Source organism: Podarcis cretensis, assembly GCF_951804945.1.
Source record: "Podarcis cretensis genome assembly, chromosome: 7".
NCBI lineage: Eukaryota > Metazoa > Chordata > Lepidosauria > Squamata > Lacertidae > Podarcis > Podarcis cretensis.
This window is the reverse complement of record NC_137176.1, coordinates 88,178,547-88,197,137: the sequence shown is the minus strand read 5'-3', so window position 1 is coordinate 88,197,137 and position 18,591 is coordinate 88,178,547. Positions and strand designations below refer to the sequence as shown.

At 46.8% G+C, this 18,591-nt stretch overlaps 1 protein-coding gene across 1 annotated transcript in view; it reads left to right on the top strand.

The window, feature by feature from the left end:
* The first annotated feature begins 408 nt into the window (after positions 1-408).
* Positions 409-18,591, top strand: part of PTP4A3 (protein tyrosine phosphatase 4A3) — a 100,244-nt gene continuing 82,061 nt past the window's right edge. Inside the window, exon 1 of the mRNA XM_079984555.1 lies at positions 409-562. The gene's annotated coding sequence lies outside the window, so the exon portion shown is untranslated. The remainder of the gene's footprint in view (positions 563-18,591) is intronic.

Genomic DNA, 18,591 nt, shown 5'->3' with positions numbered 1-18,591 from the left:
ATATAAATAATAACAACCAGGGGCTTTCCCACTTCCTTTTTAACAACAATATGCCAGGCAGAAGTCCAACAGGTCAAACCCCCCCTCCATCCACTGCGACTTCAATGCTTTAGGAGGGAGGGAGTGAATGAGTGTCCATTTTTGTGTGTGGTTTTACGTGTGTGGTGGGGATTGGCCTGACCTGTTGGATTTCTGCCTGCAGGGGCGAGAGGCTCCCCCTCCCTCCTTTTCCCACAGTTGCCCCTCCCCTCGTCTTACTTCTGATTGGCTCCTCCGCCTCCCTCCCCTTTCCAGTCCCTTCGCGGAAAAGGAGGGCGGGCGGGCGCTCGCGAGCGCTGATTGGCTCCGGCTGGCTCTCTGTTTCTCCCTCCCACGCCGCACCCCCGCCCTTGCGCGGGCGGGCGGGCGCGCGCTGCCGTGGAACGCTGAGGCCGGCGCGCGCACGCGCAACACGCCGCCCTTTCTCTCTCTCTTTTTCCCCGGGTCTGGCATGCGGGAGCCGCGAGGCTGCGTTGCTGTTGCTGGGGCGGCCGGCTGGCTTGCAAAGCAGCGGGCAAATCAGGTCAGTGGAAGCTGGGCTGTGTGCATGGGTGGGGGTGGGGCAGTGGGGGGTCTCCCCTCCTTTACCCTCCCCCCTTCCTTGCAAATCAGCGTTGCACCGCGTTTTACGGCATTGCAGCGCATATGCATTTTGCAATCTATTGCAATCTATTTTGCAATAAGTCCGTGCAGCTGCATTGTGCATCGTTTGCTGCACCGCGCGCGCATCGCTGCTTTTTTTTTTGCGCCTTGTCCGCCCGGCCAACGGCATTGTGTGCTGCAAAGGGCGCCTCGCGCGCACGTGCAAGAGGAGAGGAGGCTCCGTCTGCCGTTGCAATGCACGCCCCGTTGTCCGCGCTGCATTTCCCCAGGTCGGGTTGCAAGAATCCGAAAAGGAAAGGCATGCATGGTGGTTGCAAAAAAAGGAAGGCGCCGCCGCGGAAGAGGGTGCGCCGCGGAAGCGTTGGGCGGGGCTGCAAAACTGCAAGCGAGAGACAGGGGAGATTTTGCAAAATTTAAAATAAAAATGGCTCGTGTGCGTTTCTGACGTGCAGGAGAGGAGCGGCGGGGTGAGGGAGGAAGGGCGCGCGCCTGTGCCATGCGGTGCACTCAAGAAAAGGGGCGGGGGTGGAAGCAGGCGATCCTGCAGATAATCCCCCCCCTCCCCAGGCTTCCGCCTTCACTTTAGCCCCACTGGCTTTCCAGAGTGCGCAATCGGGTAAGGTGAAAGTTGAAAGAGAATCGCTGCTGTGGGGAGAGGGTGGGAGGGTGACTGGGGCCCATGCAACCCACAGTCAGTTTGCATGCTAGGTCTTTGTCACCAAGTGCTCCTTTCCCTTCATCCCGGATTGCACCAGCCTTGCGCCACCTGTGTGATTCTCCATCATGGCAAAGGACCTGGTTTTGGGGACAGCGGCCTTTCTGGAGGGCAGAAAGCTCATCTTTTAAGTACTTGCCTGCTTTACGAACCTGTAGCGCCTGGAATGTGGGTTGTTGGCGGGCATCCATGTGGCAACCGGTTGGCGTGAGATGCACTCAACTGGTATCTGGAGTTCCTCTTTGCTTTTCCAACCCCCCCCCCCCCCCGCTGCCTGCAAGATGCGTGATGTTGCTGCGCATGCATAGGGAAGGCCCACTTCAGTTCATATTGTTTAGTCATGTCCGACCCTTCGTAACCCCATGGACCAGAGCACGCCAGGCACTCCTGTCTTCCACTGCCTCCCGCAGTTTGGTCAGACTCATGCTGGTAGCTGCGAGAACACTGTCCCACCATCTCGTCCTCTGCCGTCCCCTTCTCCTTGCGCCCTCCATCTTTCCCAGCATCAGGTTCTTTTCCAGGGAGTCTTCTCTTCTCATGAGGTGGCCAAAGTATTGGAGCCTCAGCTTCAGGATCTGTCCTTCCAGTGAGCACTCAGGGCTGATTTCCTTCAGAATGGAGAGGTTTGATCTTCTCTTCTCTCAAGAGTCTCCTCCAGCACCATAATTCAAAAGCATCCATTCTTTGGCCATCAGCCTTCTTTATGGTCCAGCTCTCACTTCCATACATCACTACTGGGAAAACCATAGCTTTAACTATACAGACCTTTGTTGGCAGTTCAGTTCATACTGAGCACCAAACAGATGGACGTTTTCCATGTCCTCCATGCACCGATTGAGCTGTCTGGCTCATGTTTGCAGCAATTGGGGAGCATAAGTTTAAGAGCATAAGAAGAGCTCTGCTGGACCAGGCCAGTATCCTGTTCTCACAGTGGCAAGCAAGCAGGATTTGAACCCAAGAGCCCTCCTGTGATTTCCAGCAACTGGCATTTGGGAGCATTGCTGTCCCTCACTGTGGCATAGCCATTGTGGCTTATAGCCCACTCACTGCCCTCTCTCCATGAATGGGTAAAAAGGTAAAGGGACCCCTGACCATTAGGTCCAGTCGTGGCCGACTGGGGTTGCAGCGCTCATCTCGCTTTATTGGCCGAGGGAGCCGGCGTACAGCTTCCGGGTCATGTGGCCAGCAGGACTAAGCCGTTTCTGGTGAACCAGAGCAGCGCACGGAAACACCGTTTACCTTCCCGCCGGAGTGGTACCTATTTATCTACTTGCACTTTGACGTGCTTTCGAACTGCTAGATTGGCAGGAGCAGGGACCGAGCAATGGGAGCTCACCCCATTGCGGGGATTCGAACCGCCAACCTTCTGATCGGCAAGTCCTAGGCTCTGTGGTTTAACCCACAGCGCCACCCGCATCCCACCATAAATGGGTATTATTATAAGATTATTATTAATTTCATTTCTATACCGCTTTACATTTCAAATAAAAAAAATCTCGGTAGTCTTATAACGGCAGCGCCAAATAAAACAACCCAGAATAAAACAAATTCCAGCGCCAAGGAAAATATTTCAGATCCTTCTCTTAAGTGAGGGTCCTGGTTAGCCCTGCCTCATGTGGGAGCGAGTTCAATAGTTTTAACCGTGGGTAGGCAAACTAAGATCTGGGGATCCGGCCCAGTCGCCTTCTAAATCCGGCCCGTGGATGGTCCAGGAATCTGTGTTTTTACATGAGTAGAATGTGCCCTTTTATTTAAAATGCACCTCTGGGTTATTTGTGGGGCCTACCTGGTTTTACATGAGCAGAATGTGTGCTTTTATTTAAAACGCATCTCTGGATGAAAGGAGGAAAGGTAAAGTTACATTATATTAAGATAAATTATAGGATAAAAATTGGGAAGGATGGAAAGGATTTGCTGAAATAGCTAACCGAACTAGAATACAAAAAAGGGAGGTGCGAGGAGGTCAAGGAAACAAGTAAAAGAAAGTTAATAACATTGAAAATATTGGATGTGTTTTTGTTTTTGTTTTTTAATTTTTTTGTTTTTTATGTATATGTAGTATTTTTGTCTTTGTATTGTATTGTATGGTTTTGTTATGTTTAACTCTTTTTCTTTTTTTTCTTCTGTAACTTTCAAAACTTTAATAAATATTTTTTTAAAAAAATATATATATTTAAAATGCATCTCTGGGTTATTTGTTGGGCATAGCAATTAGTTCATTTAAAAAAATAAATTCAAAATATAGTCCAGCCCTCCCCCCCACAAGGTCTGAGGGGCAGTGGACCGGCCCCCTGCTGAAAGAGTTTGCTGACCCCTGGCTGTGTGCCATTTGAATAATTAGTACAGTCATACCTTGGGTTGAAGTAGCCTCCGCATAAGTGTTTTTGGGTTGCGCGCTGCGGTGACCCGGAAGTAACGGGGCGCATTACTTCCAGGTTTCGTCGCATGCTCAGACGCTCAAAATTACGTCATGTGCAGAAGTGGTGATTCGCGTTCGCGGGTTGCGTTCGCTTCTGGGTGCGAATGGGGCTCCGGAACGGATCCCGTTCGCATCCAGAAGTACCACTGCATTAGTAATAGAGTAATTTCATTTTAAAGAAAAAAAACTGCAAAGAATTCTTTGTGTGTTTTGCGACTGGCACGGGTCCAGTTGCGACCACATCAAGATCTTTAGGTTCCAGACCGCAACCTTTCTTAAGCAGGTCAGCAGAAGAGCTTGTTCATTGCATTTAAATCTCACCTTTATTTCCAAGAACTACATGGTTCACGTCCCCCCCCCCCCCAGAGTTAATGCCAGGCAGGTTAAAAGGCTTCAAATGACTCCAAAGTCAACCTGTGAGGTTTGTGATGGAGTGGGGATTTGAATCCCAATCTCCCAGTTCGTAGTCCGGCACTCTAACTGCTACAACCCACCGGCTTCCTAGAAGACATCTGCTATGGGGCACTGTATAAATCAAGTAGGCAAATAAATATGGGGAAAGCCAAATGCCACTTAAGAGAAGGGCTTGAAATATTCTCCTTGAAGCCTGAATTTGTTTTATTCTGGATCGTTTTATTTGCTGGTTTAATGTGTTGTGAACCACTTTGAGATTTTCTTTATATAGTGGAATAGAAATGTAATGAATAATATTAATAAATCCCATTGGAGTGGGGGGGGGGGGACAGGCCGCCTAGACTTTCTGTGGTGGCGACTATAATGTAGGTTTAAGCTGCCATTTGGCAATTATCTTATATGCCTGGGTTTAGGATCAGGAAATTTTCCAGGGCTTTCATTTTTCTGTGCAAGGTTTTCCATTTCTTAAGTTCGTTAGGAGCAATGAGCGGGTGCCAGCAGCTGCTACTGCAATATCTGGCAAGCTTGGCCACTGCAAAGTTTTGAGCTTTGTTTACTAAATAGAAGTAAAACAAACACGCCGAGTTGGATTACTCTCTAGGGCATCAGGAAATTTTCCCATGCAAGCCTAGTTTGTCTAGAGAGATTCCCCCGCCAAAAGCCCACGTCACCAAAACTGGAGAAGGGGGTTGACTGGATGCTGGGTGTGCAGAGGGAGATTTATGCACAAGCATCGCAAGATAACAGTGAAAGCATTTTGGGTTTCACAGTTGACATGCTTTTAGTAAATGTGGCAAAAGGCTAGGAACTGTTAGTCTCTCCTCCTTGTCTGATTTAGTCTCCTGCTCTGACTTCTGAGTCCTTAGCACACATTTTATATATATATATATATATTTAATAGTTTTTTAACATACCATTTTTAACAGTAATTAAACATGCTTTTACATCTTTACAGTTTTTTAGACTTCCATCAATCCTGTCTGAAAATTTTCCAATCTAATCTCTTAGTATACTTTTCTTATTTTCCTTGTTACATTTAAATTTCATAACTTACATCTCTATTCATTATCTATTTTGTAACATTTCACATATTTCTCCTTACAAAACTTCTTGTAGTCCTGCTAGCGTAATTTGTTGATTACAATTGCTCTTCAGATAGTTCATATACTTCTTCCAATCTTCTGTAAATCTCTGGTCCCTCAGGTTTCAAATCCTTCCTGTCATTTTGTCCAATTCTGCATAGTCCATTAATTTTATCTGCCATTCTTCTTTCGTCCTTAGCACACATTTCTTGCATGCTTTCAAACGTTCTTCACAGCTGGTCTAGAATAGGAATAATAATAATAATAATAGTAGTAGTAGTAGTAGTAATAATAATAATAATAATAATAATAATTTATTTATACCCCACCCATCTGGCTGGTTTTTCCCAGCCACTCTGGGCAGCTTCCAACAGAACATTAAAAAACTGATAAAACATCAAACTTTAAACACGTCACTAAACAGGGCTGCCTTCAGATGTCTTCTAAAAGTCAGGTAGTAGTTTATTTCCGTGACATCTGATGGGAGCAGGGAGCATGTGGTCCTGCAGATCTTGTTGAACGCCATCTCCCATCAGGCCTAGCTTGCTACATTGTCCATGGCCTTGAGAGATTTGAAGATGGCTATGCTATCTCCTATGCATTTGAATTCTGGTGCTGGAGGAGACTCTTGAGAGTCCCATGGACTGCAAGAAGATCAGACCTCTCCATTCTGAAGGAAATCAGCCCTGAGTGCTCACTGGAAGGACAGATCCTGAAGCTGAGGCTCCAATACTTTGGCCACCTCATGAGAAGAGAAGACTCCCTGGAAAAGACCCTGATGTTGGGAAAGATGGAGGGCACAAGGAGAAGGGGACGACAGAGGACGAGATGGTGGGACAGTGTTCTTGAAGCTACCAGCATGAGTTTGACCAAACTGCTGGAGGCAGTGGAAGACAGAAGTGCCTGGCGTGCTCTGGTCCATGGGGTCACAAAGAGTCAGACATGACTAAACGACTAAACAACAAAAATCCTATCTCCTCTCAGTCTCCTTTCCCAAGCTAAACATACACAGCTCCCTCAACCATTCCTCATCAGGCTTAGTTTCCTAAGGAGCTGGGGGGGGGCTGCCTTATTATATCATTAGTTCAATGATTCTCGAGGATTTCTGTTAGGAGCTGCTGGGGATCGAACCTTTGACCGTCTGCTTGCAGGGCAGATAAGCCTGCCACTGAGCTATGGCCCTTCTTAGCACCTGAAGGTTCCTAATTCTTGGTCTTGAACAGTGTTTCCCAAAGTTGGGTCTCCAGCTGTTTTTGGACTACAACTCCCATCGTCCCTAGCTAGCAGGACAAGTGGCCTGGGATGATGGGAACTATAGTTCAAAAAACGGCTGAAGACTCGGTTTGAGAAACACTGGTTTGGAAGGTTTGCATTTCTTTTTAAAGTGAAAGGGGAGAATTCTTCCAATTTTGCAAATACTGCATTCCATTCCCTGGTGTCGCCTACATTTTGGTGAAATCATGTTATCCGCTAAAGCCCTAGGTGCAGAATCGGGCATGTACACCTCCTACAAGCCCTTTGGGTGCTTTTTCCTTTCTTAAAAAGCATTGACGTTGATGGTCTTTGTGTGTAATTATTGAGGGGAAGTGCGTGGAACAGGTCTCGATGTTTTGATTTCTGGGGATAGAGTTGAGAGATGATCTAACCTGGGGAGAAAACAGCAAAGACCTGATGAAGAGAGCACAGCAGAGGTTATATTTTCTGAGAATCCTCCAGAAAAACAATCTCTCAAAAGACCTGTTGATGGCATTTTACCATTATACTGTGGAGAGCGTATTAACTTATGGTCTGTGTGTGTGGTTTGGGAGCTGCACGGCCAGGGGAAAAACAATGCTTTCCAGGGTTGTAAAGACCGTGGAGAGAATAATTGGGTGCACTCTTCCCACTTTGGATCAAATCTATGCTTCCAGGTGCCATAAGAAAGCGGCAGAGATAGCGCAGGACAGTGCGCACCCCGGAAATTATCTCTTTCAGCTTCTGCCTTCTGGAAGAAGGTACAGGGTTATAAAGACCAGGACTAGCCACCTGAGAAACAGTTTCTATCCAAACGCAATTTTGGTTTTAAATGCAGTGTAAGGAGTCTCTATGGGAGTAAAAAGGTAAAGGGGACCCCTGACCATTAGGTCCAGTCATGACCAACTCTGGGGTTGCAGCGCTCTTCTCGCTTTACTGGCCGAGGGAGCCGGTGTACAGCTTCTGGGTCATGTGGCCAACATGACTAAGCTGCTTCTGGCGAACCAGAGCAGCGCACGGAAACGCCGTTTACCTTCCCGCCGGAGCAGTACCTATTTATCTACTTGCACTTTGACGTGCTTTCGAACTGCTAGGTTGGCAGGAGCAGGGACCGAGCAACGGGAGCTCACCCCGTCATGGGGATTCGAACCGCCGACCTTCTGATCGGCAAGTCCTAGGCTCTGTGGTTTAACCCACAGCGCCACCCGCGTCCCCTCTGTGGGAGTATATTGTATTTAAAATGGGGTATCAGAGTTTTTAGCAGGCTAACCAGGCTGGGATAGCAGGCTTATTGGTTTTTGAATTTTCTTATGCAGATTTTTCAGTTTCGTTGTTCTGTATGGGACAGCGACAATAAAGATCGTATCGTAGTATATCCTGCGCTGTCTGCTGATGGCATTAAGTGCCAAATGGGCACCGTGGGAGACCTAGAATTGGGTGTCAATCACAAGACTTGTCTGCGCATCGAAAGGAGCGGCTGTGGGTTAGGGGGCTCGCTTTGAGCTCCTTGGCTCTGTGTTCAATGCCTTGCTCTTAAATCCCAGGGTTAAGGAGATAGAAATGGCATTCCTGGAAGCTGGCTTCGCAGCTGTGGTGTCTGTATCGCAAATGTCTCCTGGAAAACCAAGCTTGGGAATAAGCAAGGATGATAGGGGCTCAAGTCACACAGAAGAGGGAAGAGATGCGGCAGGAGAGCCATCTGATGGAAATAATAGAATCACAGTTGTAGAGTCGGAAGGGACCCCCGCGGTCATCTAGTCCAACCCGCTGCAATCAGGAATCCTGCCCAAAGCCTTTCCCTGGGTGGGCTCGAACCACCAGCCTCCTGGTTAATAGCCAGAGATTCTCTTGACACATTAATAATAAAAATAAATTCTTATTTCCCGTATTTTTCACTCTATAAGACGCACCTAGTTTTAGAGGAGGAGAACAAGAAAAAAAAATTCTTTCCCTCTCTGCGCAGGGCCTCTCCAGCAAAACAAAGTCAGAACAGCAAGAGGGATTGCTGCACAGCGAAAGCACCAATCCCTCTCGCTCTCCTGGCTTAAGGGATAGCTGTGCAGACTGCATGCGCTCCATAAGACACACACACACATTTCCCCATACTTTTTAGGAGGGGGAAAATGTGTCTTATAGAGCGAAAAATACGGTATACCCTGCCCTTCCTGGTTTAAAAACCAGGCTCAAGGCGGCCAAACAGCAAATATAAAACATTGATTAAAATGCGACTTAAAAACAGCATAAAATATCACACAAAGTGCAGCATCAATATCAATAAAATTCAAAAATTCAGGGATCATTTTGGGGGAAAACAACAACAAACACCCAGTCAGTAGACATCAAATGATCACCAGGGCTAACTGGCCAAGCTGGTCCTACTAGGGCCAGCAAGGAGACCAGGGGAGAATTTAAATGCGGGGTCCCAGAAAGGGTTTCTTCATAGCAGAGGAAAGGGAATAGAGGACCAGGCTAATTCACATTGAGCCACTGGAGGGATGCTCCAGCTCTGGGTTTTCTGCATCAGCCAAGGGCTTGCATTACAAACTCGCTCACTCTCATCTCTGTGGTTTTGTTGAGCATGGGGAGCTGTGGGTTTGTTTGATGCTGAGGTGCTCAAATGCCACCCGTATCTGCAAATGATACTGCATTTCCACGAGAGCGCACGTTGATTGGAATCTCGGTTCCCATGCAAGAAGTGCTGAGCGTTCCGTGATGCTTACCCTGCCTCTCTCTAGCTTACCTGCATGCTGTTCCGCATTTCATCTTCCAAGACCTGCAAAATCAAATAAATTAGCCAGGTGACGGGCGCCACCACATCCAGAGCCATCAGATCATTAAACCGTGATGCAGTGCCCTCATGGTTCGCATGTTCACTCCAGCGCTGAAGATGAGTATGCAGGTTATACACCTGATGTTTAGAAAACAGCTCTCTTATTTTGTCAGATGTTTGTATCTCACCGTAAAGTGCCATTTGGGCCCCGTAGGTTCATAGAAACAAGTATACCGTTCCCACGGTGGGAAAGGGTTTAAAGACATTGCCAAAGGAGTTTGGATCCTGCAGTGTTCCCTATTTAAAGTTGCTGAGGTCATATATCTTAGTGTGCACCTGTCCTGACCAGTGCTTGTCCCCTAATGGGGTGTAACTGTTGCTGACACCATTTAACCCAGGCATGTCCCAAGTCCGTCCGGCCCGGGGGCCTAACCCTGCCCACTGGCCGGTTTAACCTGGCCTCTGTGGCGAACCTTGGGGGGAAATACTAAAAGATGGTCAACAACTTCCCACCTAAAAAAAGGTCAACGACTTTGGTCGGCCCTCACACATGTTCACTTCATCAAATCTGGCCCTCTTTGAAAAAAGTTGGGACACCCCTGATTTAACCCGTTTGAATATCTTATGTTGATTTTTGCTGAGCTGCTTAGCTGAACTGGAAAGCTTGATTTTTGACAATGTGGCTTTGCTTCCTTCCTCTTACGGCATAATTCTTAAATCTCAACCCCTTGCAGTGCAGGATTGTACATCTGCCCCACACAGGGATCAAACTTGCAACCGTGGAGGTACAGTCATACCTTGGGTTACAGACTCTTCAAGTTGCGTTTTTTTGGGTTACGGATGTGCCGAAACCCGGAAGTACCGGAATGGGTTACTTCCCGGTTTCGGTGATCACGCATGTGCAGAAGCGTTCAATTGTGCTGTACGTGGAAGCTCCGATTCGCAAGCCGTGCGTGCACACACACGGCGCTGCGGGTTACGAACGTGCTTCCCGCATGTATCACGTTTGCAACCTGAGCATCCACTGTACATCAGCACCACACTCTAACCACCCGAGCTGTCCAGGCTTTCTGTGTTCCTGTCTCAGTCATCCTCTCCCACACCTGATTATCTGCTCCATGGCCATTCTCTACCTCTGTTAGAAGCCTTTGATGCAGTCACAATTTCATTCCTACCTTTGGGAAGCTCATTTCTGAACCCTGCAGGGTCCTCTCCAGCCTGTCGATTGCTAATTTCTGCTGTTGCTGGAGGAACGACGACTTCTCCCAGGGTGCCGGGAGGATGGAGACTTCATTCTCTCCAAAATTGATGTCGTCATTGGATGTAATCAGACAGAACATTCGAAGCCACTTTCCCCCTCCGCTCGTTCCATCCTGCGCCGCCAGCAAACTCTCCCTCGTAATAACCTGAAGCTAATTTTCCTCGCTCTCGCCGTAGAGCTGGAGTGGAATGCATTATTTGCAAAGATGACACTTATTTGAGCAAACCCGTGCATATTTCCTATTTGGATTTTTCATTTCGTTTTCCCATTACGATGTCTTCCCCATGGCCCTTCTTTTTTAGTGCTGTTTTTCCAAATTTGTTTGAAGTTGATGTTGGATTTTCCCGTAGCAAAATGGAAGCCAGTCGTAGGAGGTAGAGGATAGCGAATGCTGGACAGAGGAATAAGTTATCTGAATCTGTTCTCAGACTTTCCCCATTATTCTTTTTTTAAGACTCCAAATTGCTTTTTTCTCCCCATGTAAGCACAACAGTTTTGCAATCTCCCAATTCGTTTGTAGTTCTGCCCACTTTGCTTGCTGAAAAGGCTACTGTCCTGCGTTTCTCTCGCTTCTTCAATATATGATTCTAAAATTGCTTTTGGGGGGAGGGGTAATTAGATTTCTTTACGTCCTCTTTTCATGTCCACCACCAGCTTCAATTTACTGTCTTGCTGTCTAAATTCTCCTCTGTTCTTTGTTTCCAGGTGTCTTTGAAATCGGGGTTTGGGTGGGGAGGAGCGGAATTCATTGTACCGTCCTGCCTTTGCCAACTTGGCACCCTCCAGATGTTTGGGGCTATAGCCCTATGGGAATAAAAAGAATTGTAGTTGGAAGGGGCCCAAGGGGTCATCTGGCTCAACCCTTGGCAGTGCTATAGTCTAAAACATCTGGAGCATCTCAGCTTTGTGAAGAAAATTCAAATACAATGGTAGCTTGGTTCTCAAACGCCTTGGCACTCAGAACAACTTGGAACCCAAGCACTGCGAACCTGGAAGTAAACGTTCCGGTTTACAAACTTTTTTGGAAGCTGAATATGCTCCGTTTTGAGTGTTATGCTTCCGATTTGAGTGCCACACTTCTGTTTCGAGTGTTATGCTGAGGTGTGTCTGTTTTTGCAATTTATTCTTTTGCGTATTTGTTTTTGCGGATTTTTGTTTTGTTTTCGTGACTCTGGAATCCAGCTCAGCTACTGATCGATCAATAGTGTGACTGCAGTACACTGGTAGTAAGTACATCCGGTACACTGGATCAATGGTCTTGTTAAATAGTAAAATTCATGTTAAATTGCTATTTTAGGGGTTGGAACGGGTTAATCCATTTTGCATTACTTTCTAGGGGAAAATAAAAAGTGCTACCGATGCGTGACTAGACATTCTTTTTTGGCACCTAAACCCAGGACCCAGAAGCCATTTGGCTCTTAGCTTTTTTCTCCTAGTTTCTAACACTGGCTGTGACTTAAAAAATAAATAAATTCTAAAACAAGGCTGAAACGTGGTGTTATTTAGAAGAAGCTAGAAATTAGAGAGGGACACGGGTGGCGCTGCGGGTTAAACCACAGAGCCTAGGACTTGCCAATCAGAAGTTCGCGGTTCGAATCTTTGTTACGGGGTGAGCTCCCGTTGCTCGGTCCCTGCTCCTGCCAACATAGCAGTTCAAAAGCATGTCAAAGTGCAAGTAGATAAATAGGTACCGCTCCGGCGGGAAGGTAAACGGCGTTTCCGTGCGCTGCTCTGGTTCCCCAGAAGTGGCTTAGTCATACTGGCCACATGACCCGGAAACTGTACGCCGGCTCCCGCATCCCAAGGTTGCAGTTAGGCATTGGTTAATTTCGGTTGGTGGAGGGGATGTGGTTGGCTGTGCCTGCCCCTCCAATGCTGCTGCTGCAAGAATATTCCATTAAAGGAATCCAGGGGCTTATGCTCTTGTCCGAACCCCTGGCAAGGGGCTAGGGCCACGCAAGAGCCCCTGGAAACTTTTGGGGAGAGGGGAGAGCCTGGCACCCAGCTGTAGTCTCTCCCCAAAAATGTTTACCCTTGCTGACTTCCGCAGGCTTACAGTTGTTAGTTCTGTTCCTACCTCTATGTGGGAACAGATAGTCGCTAACCAATGCCTACGCAACCACTCACATAAAAGGTAAAGGTAAAGGTACCCCTGCCCATACGGGCCAGTCTTGACAGACTCTGGGGTTGTGCGCCCATCTCACTCAAGAGGCCAGGGGCCAGCGCTGTCCGGAGACACTTCCGGGTCACGTGGCCAGCGTGACATCGCTGCTCTGGCGAGCCAGAGCCGCACACGGAAACGCTGTTTACCTTCCCGCCGGTAAGCGGTCCCTATTTATCTACTTGCACCCAGAGGTGCTTTCGAACTGCTAGGTTGGCAGGCGCTGGGACCGAGCAGTGGGAGCGCACCCCGCCGCAGGGATTCAAACCGCCGACCTTTCGATCGGCAAGTCCTAGGCGCTGAAGCTTTAACCCACAGCGCCACCTGCGTCCCATAACCACTCACATACTGTAATTCAAAAAGGTTGTGGCCAAAATTATGCCAAAACCCAAAACAAAAGTGTTGTGTGAACTGTGTCTTTATTTGGGCATCGACACGCAAACCTGTTGCCTCTTCCTCTCCTCTAAACTTAAAAACACCCTGTGCTTTGCATCCTTTTCTCATTGCAGCACCGCTGCACTCAATCGAGGCGCAGGGCTGCCTTAACGCTGTTTGCAACGTCACTTTCTAATTGCAAGCTGTGTCCTTGTTGCTGCGCAGCAGGGAGAAAAGCTTGGGAAACCTGGGAGATCTGAGGCTCCGTTAATGAGCTGAACTGATTAGTAGTAGCGGCTTAGCAGGGGAGGAACGCTTTGGTCCGGCACTCGAGAACGCAGCTCCCACTTTTATCGGGCCTTGAAGAGACAGCTGCAGACTTCTGAGCGGGGCAACAGATGCTGGTTTCAAGAGGTGCTTTCTACGTCTTTTTGTCTAGCGATACAAAGGATGCTTTCTTTTTTCTTAAAGATTTTCTTGTTTTACAAAAGCGTGTGCAATCTCTCGCTCTCGTATATTTTTTTTCATGTAACATTTTTACAAATCAGTTTCGTTTGTTGAGATGTTAGGAAGAAAAGGGGGGAAGATGGGTGGGGGTCGGGTCGAGTGGCGATGCTTCTATTTTACTTAATATATGTAGGGTTTGGTGTCCACGTCGCTTGTGCAGGTTCTCTGCTGTTTACTTGTGTTCCTTTGGTGGTGAGAGAGGTTGGGGTTGGCCTGGGTTGTGGTTATTCATTTGCGGTTGGCTGTGGTGGTCTTTGTTTTCGTGGGGTGGGTGGGTGTTTTGGGTCAGGTTAGCCATATTGATTTGTATGCTGTTGGTGCATTTTTGTCGTTGTCTTGTTGGGCTGTGTATGTGATAAAGGGGAGCCATACCGGGGTGAAGGCGTCTTCTTCTGTTTGTCCCCGTGTCAGTTTCAGTTTATTGGTTAATTCTTCTAGTAGGGCTGTTTCCCATACTATTTGGTACCACAGGTCTCTCCAGTGTCTGGTTATGATATTTCTGGCTGCTGAAAGTAGGTGGGTTATGAATTATTTGTGGTGTAAGTGGGCATTATTGTCTTGGAAGATGTTTGTTGTTGTTTGGTCGTGTCCGACTCTCGTGTCATGACCCCATGGACCAGAGCATGCTAGGCACTCCTGTCTTCCACTGCCTCCCTCTTTTATAGAGGTGCATTTTCGCCTTGCAAAGTAAAAGTTTTTAAAAGGGCTCTCTCTGAATCTCTCTCTGCAGTTCAAAAGCTTTGGAGAGGCCAAATGATTGAATACAGTGGTGCCCCGCAAGACGAATGCCTCGCAAGACGAAAAACCCGCTAGACGAAAGGGTTTTCCGTTTTTCGAGGCGCTTCGCAAGACGAATTTCCCTATGGGCTTGCTTCGCAAGACGAAAACATCTTGCGAGTCTTCCCCCCCTTTTTCTAAGCCGCTAATAGCGCTAATCTGCTAAGCCGCTAATAGGAATGCTTCGCAAGACGAAAAAACCGCTAGACGAAGGGACTTGCAGAACGGCTTATTTTCGACTTGCGAGGCACCACTGTACATGGTTTGTTCCCCAGTAACTCTCCTCATCCCCCTGCCCTGGTCTTAGAGGGAGACCTGACCTCTTGAAGGGAAGAAAACATTTCACTAGACAGCAATATTTTGCGGGAAACCTCCTGTGAGGCTGATCTGCAAAGTCTTGAAAACTTTCCCAGGAAGTGGCCTGGCCAGAGATTGCGTAAATTTATTTCGTAGTTGTAATTCTTAAGAAAATGATTTATTTTTTTAAAAAAACCACAACCTTATTTGTCATCTCTTTGCAAGCTGCGTTGATTTAAATCGCCAAAGGATCCCCTCTCCGCAAGGGAGATTACATGTTTCCTTCCCATTATATATTAGGATGGTGGTTCTCAAAAGGGATTGGCAGGAGAGGATGACAAGTTTGACGGGAAGATTCAAGGACGTTCAAAGAAACATTTCAACGTTTCTGTGTAGTATAGTACAGGCAACTCCCCGTTTACGTGCTGGTTACGTCCCGAGGCACTGCACATTTACGGGAAATCACGTACGTTTTGAAATGCCATTGGAAAAGCCTGCAAACACCTTCTAAGCCTCTGGAAACCCTCAAAAAACCCTTAAAAAAACCCAGCAGCACTTTGTTGTTGTTTAGTCATTTAGTCATGTCCGACTCTTCGTGACCCCATGGACCAGAGCATGCCAGGCACTCCTGTCTTCCACTGCCTCCTGCAGTTTGGTCAAACTCATGCTGGTAGCTTCAAGAACACTGTCCAACCATCTCGTCCTCTGTCATCCCCTTCTCCTTGTGCCCTCCATCTTTCCCAACATCAGGGTCTTTTCCAGGGAGTCTTCGCTTCTCATGAGGTGGCCAAAGTCTTGGAGTCTCAGCTTCAGGATCTGTCCTTCCAGTGAACACTCAGGGCTGATTTCCTTCAGAATGGAGAGGTTTCATCTTCTTGCAGTCCATGGGACTCTCTAGAGTCTCCTCCAGCACCATAATTCAAAAGCATCAATTCTTCAGCGATCAGCCTACTTTATGGTCCAGCTCTCACTTCCATACATCACTACTGGGAAAACCATAGCTTTAACTATACGGACCTTTGTTGGCAAGGTGATGTCTCTGCTTTTTAAGATGCTGTCTAGATTTGCCATCACCTTTCTCCCAAGGAGCAGGCGTCTTTTAATTTCGTGACTGCTATCACCATCTGCAGTGATCATGGAGCCCAAGAAAGTCAAATCTCTCACTGCCTCCATTTCTTCCCCTTCTATTTGCCAGGAGGTGATGGGACCAGTGGCCATGATCTTCATTTTTTTGATGTTGAGCTTCAGACCATAGTTTGCACTCTCCTCTTTCAGCCTCATTAAAAGGTTCTTTAATTCCTCCTCACTTTCTGCCATCAAGGTTGTGTCATCTGCATATCTGAGGTTGTTGATATTTCTTCCGGCGATCTTAATTCCAGTTTGGGATTCATCCAGCCCAACCTTTTGCCTGATGAATTCTGCATATAAGTTAAATAAGCAGGGAGACAATATACAGCCTTGTCGTACTCCTTTCCCAGTTTTGAACCAGTCAGTTGTTCCATATCCAGTTCTAACTGTAGCTTCTTGTCCCACATAGAGATTTCTCAGGAGACAGATGAGGTGATCAGGCACTCCCATTTCTTTAAGAACTTGCCATAGTTTGCTGTGGTCAACACAGTCAAAGGCTTTTGCATAGTCAAATGAAGTACCGTATTTTTTTGCTCTATAAGACTCACTTTTTCCCTCCTAAAAAGTAAGGGGAAATGTGTGTGCGTCTTAAGGAGCGAATGCAGGCTGCGCAGCTATCCCAGAAGCCAGAACAGCAAGAGGGATTGCTGCTTTCACTGCGCAGCGATCCCTCTTGCTGTTCTGGCTTCTGAGATTCAGAATAATTTTTTTTTCTTGTTTTCCTCCTCCAAAAACTAGGTGCATCTTGTGGTCTGGTGCGTCTTATAGAGCGAAAAATACGGTAGATGTCTTTCTGGAACTCTCTAGCTTTCTCCATAATCCAGAGCATGTTTGCAATTTGGTCTCTGGTTCCTCTCCCCCTTCGAAATCCAGCTTGCACAACATCGCCACAGTCACTCCTTCCAAACTTCCTTGCACAAACTCCCAGCTCTGCACGGCCCTCAATGGTCAGTACATGGACCCCCGCAATTGCACTTGCAAAGGCTTGTGGGATCACTAGGCACTGTTTTCACACATTTTTTTTTTACCTTTCTGGGCTATTTGGGGGACGTTTTTGCCATTTTTAAAGTCACTTTCGTGTTCAGCATGAGTGCGTGGCTGCGCATAAATTGGTCCTTGCCCATATTTTTTATTTATTTTCAGCATATGGATAGACATCTTTTCAAAATGAGAGCAGAGAGCGTCAGGCGATACTGAGGGCAGTCCTGGTTGTGACCCAGAATCGCCTTTCAAACAGAGCACTAGAGATGACTCGTTTATAATTATATTTTGGAAATGGTTCATGTTCTTGAGTAGCTGCATTGTTTTGTACTTTCTGGGTGTCCCATGATCATATTATAAAGTCGCTGTGTTCTTTGTTATAAATCAGTCATTCCTAAGAGTTGTCTCTTTTCTGTTTTCAAGTGCATTTCTTATCAATAAAAAAAATTGGCGTGGTGCAAGCAGATTTTTATTCTGAAAATGTGGTCCTGAGAATAAAGTTTGAGAACCACTGTATTTGCATATGCATGCTCACTGGGCAGGTTTTAACTCAGCATGTGTCTTTCACAAGGTCGGAGCATAATGCAAAAGGTTTGATCATGCACTAGAGAAGTATCTGTTCAGAGACAAGGTGCAATTATGAAATTAATGGATTTCTGTCTGTGTCGGTACGTCTTCATGGACACCAAGCAGAATCGCCAGACAACAAATAGTTGTCTTTATTACATGCGGGTTGGCAATTGGCAAAAGAGTGGCTTCAGTCCAAGAAAGATTAATAACGACAAAGTCCCAAAGGCTGAATTGATAGAGGTTAGTTGAAAATAAAGTTTGCCTCCACTGCTTTCAAAGAGAATTAGTCATAGCAAAGAAGCATAGCTGTCAACGTTTCCCTTTCTTTAAGGGAAATTCCCTTATTCCGAATAGGATTCCTTGCAAGAAAAGGGAAAAAATGACAGCTTTGCAGAGAAGCAGTCCAAGTTCAGTAAACCAATCTAGGCGTCAGTCCACACCATTGTTAAGTTAGCTCAGCCATAGTTTAGTGTGTTGTCTGAACAGGTAAACTGTGGCTTGCATTCAGGCAGCAAACCTAGAATGAGAAACCAACAGTGTTAGAAACTCGGATATATAAGCTTGGTGCTAAGTGGCTGAAGCCCCCAAAACGAAATGTCTATTTGTTTTTTTTCAGGCCATATTGCTTTAAAGTCTTATTTTTCAAGTGAAAAACGAGGGGACTCTGATTCTGATGAACGTGGCTCTGCTAGGAATTGCAGTCTGTGTTTCTTGCTTGTATCTAGCCTCTTCCTGTTTGGCTATATCGCTGTAGGTTGTTTTGCAAGTATTGCCTCATCTGACTTCCCAGCTTTCACCATAGCATCACGTAAGGTGAGATCATGGTCTCCGCAGAACAGAAACCTGTCGGGGATGATTCTCGCTCGACTACTTAAACTTGGGGAGAAGAGTCCCCATATCAAAATAGAACGTAACATGCAAAACCTTGTGTTCTCTGAACAGTTTTCCTATGCTTAGAAACTTTGCGGTGAAGCAGATCTTTGAGTCTTCTTACTTAACTGCAGGAAATTATGTGTGTCATCTGCAATCCACAGCAATTTTTGAGTACAGTGGTGCCTCGCAAGACGAAATTAATCCGTTCCGTGAGGCTCTTCGTATAGCGTTTTTTTCGTCTTGCGAAGCAAGCCCATTGACAGCTTAGCGGATTAGAGCTATTAGCGGTTTAGCGGCTTTTAGCGATCAGCTGTTAAGCGGCTTATCAGTGGATCAGCTGATAAGCGGCTTAGGAAAAGGGGGAGAAAAGGGGAAAAAACCGCAGG